This window comes from Chanodichthys erythropterus, chromosome 23, assembly GCF_024489055.1.
Source record: "Chanodichthys erythropterus isolate Z2021 chromosome 23, ASM2448905v1, whole genome shotgun sequence".
Lineage (NCBI taxonomy): Eukaryota > Metazoa > Chordata > Actinopteri > Cypriniformes > Xenocyprididae > Chanodichthys > Chanodichthys erythropterus.
In genome coordinates, this window is record NC_090243.1 from 30007798 (window position 1) to 30010054 (window position 2257).

Sequence of the window (2257 nt, forward strand, 5' to 3'; positions counted from 1 at the left end):
AAATCTGTTAAATCTGTCTGTCTGTCCTTTTTCCCTTTAGCCATTATTGTATACTCTCTGTTTTAAGTTGCTTTTTGTTAGTCTGCTAACTACCTAATCTAGTTTTATTAGTTGTGTCCTTCATTGATGTGAACTTACCATTTGGAAATACACAACAGAAAATTGCTTTCGTCAGACCATTTTTCAAACACAAATAAGCCTCACAATCTTTTGATAGAGAAATAATAATGCACTATCTTCATGCATTGAACATGTTATGACCCACTGACTGATTTAATGAAATAAAGTGTTTTGTGTCTCCAGTGCAGTGCTGCATTCTCCAGTCATGAGGTGCAGTAACCGATGGCAGATGGCGGCAGTTGGCATTTGTATCCGGCTGGCGCCCAGACTGAGTCATGGAAAGCTCGGTGTGAGGCACAAACAGCTCTCACTCAACACTTTAAACCAACCATGTAGGACAATACCATAACCAGACTCAGAAATCACTCAGATAGACAAAAGGTCAATTTTTGATAGTGCATAGTGCAAATAGTTTCAAATTTAGTGTAATGTGTAAGAAGAATCATTGTAATGCTGCTTTGGGTTGAATTATATAACACCCTTGGAGGTGTTAGCAGCCTTTTTTACTACTTATTACTTGAATTAAAGAGCAAGACGTTTTTAAGCAGATTGCCTGTAAGACAGCAGATCCAAAACAGATGAGCAATGAGGTTTTTTGGGGATTCTCAGGGAACATCAGCTTTGAGTTCTGTATTAGCAGTAAATTTCCAGTGCATTCATTGCTTGTATGAGATGTGAGATAACCACAGCAGGTTGTAAAGTAAATCAAACCCTCATGTCGGTTTTGTCTGGTTGTATGCTGACAAAGAGGTCAAACCCCAGGCCAGACACTGGGAAAATTACACCATCCAAAGTTTCAATAGAAATTTCTAATAAATCATCTTGATTCAGGGCTGTTCAGATGTTCTTTATTTAGCGCAAATAAATTTCTCCCCCCTTCTGGAACCCAACAGTATCTATCTATCTAACACAGTTTGGGTGTATTGGACAGCATGATTTTGGGGGATTGGGGCAGTGCTTAAAGGCTTAGCTAATAAAGAAAATGATTAACCTTGCAGTAGAGCCAAATACATTGCGTATATCTGTATGCTTTAAATTGGTGTTATCCAACCTTTTCATTTGTGTAACCGGTAAACAACCACAACAAAAAAAAAAAAAAAAGGGTTTGGGGTCAGTTTACATAATGTGTTTAATTCATTTTAATCCTTGAACCATTTTTTCCCCATTGTTTACACTTTTCACTTACTTTTGGACTTCAAGCCTTCTTTTACCTCAATTACATGTGTTGTACTGTCTGAAATTAATAGTCTATCTATCTATCTATCTATCTATCTATCTATCTATCTATCTATCTATCTATCTATCTATCTATCTATCTATCTATCTATCTATCTATCTATCTATCTAATCAGCAACATGCTAAAACATTAGCAGTGTTAAATCATGTCAGAAACATCTTAGCAAAGTGTTAAATCATGTTAGAAAAATGCTAAACATGCTAGCAATGTGCTAAAACATGTTAGAAACATGTTAACATGTTAGCACCATGATAGCAAAGTGTTAAATCATGTTAGAAACATGCTAGAAAAATGCTTAAACATAAACATGTTAGATAGATAGATAGATAGATAGATAGATAGAAACTATCTATCTATCTATTTATCTATCTATCAGCAACATGCTAAAACATGTTAGCAAAGTGTTAAATCATGTTAGAAACATGCCAGCAAAATGAATTTTTTATATCACCTGTAACATTTTTGCAAATGTGCAGAAATAAAATTGTTTTATCAATTTTATATTGCTATACTTGTCCGAATTGTTTTATATATATTAACATATTTTTGATGCCGGGAGGCTGGGATAAGCTCCTGCATTTCTACAACCCTACATAGGAAAAGCATAGGATGTCCTCACTGGCATGGATGGTCACAAACAAATGTCTTCTAAAGAGGACAAAATGAACAGCTGGGCTCTTAAACTGATACAGTCTGATTTCCACATCATATCACGTTAGTATTGCGATGTGACTTTACTCAATACATGCAAAACACATTATATAATATTTCAAACATAATTCAGCATATCAGTTACAGATATCAGATCTCTTATTTGAGAACACATTAATCTTGTGTCAGAATGAGTTTTTCATCCGTTACGCTAATATAAATGTCCATTCCTCTTGAAAGCAGTTTTG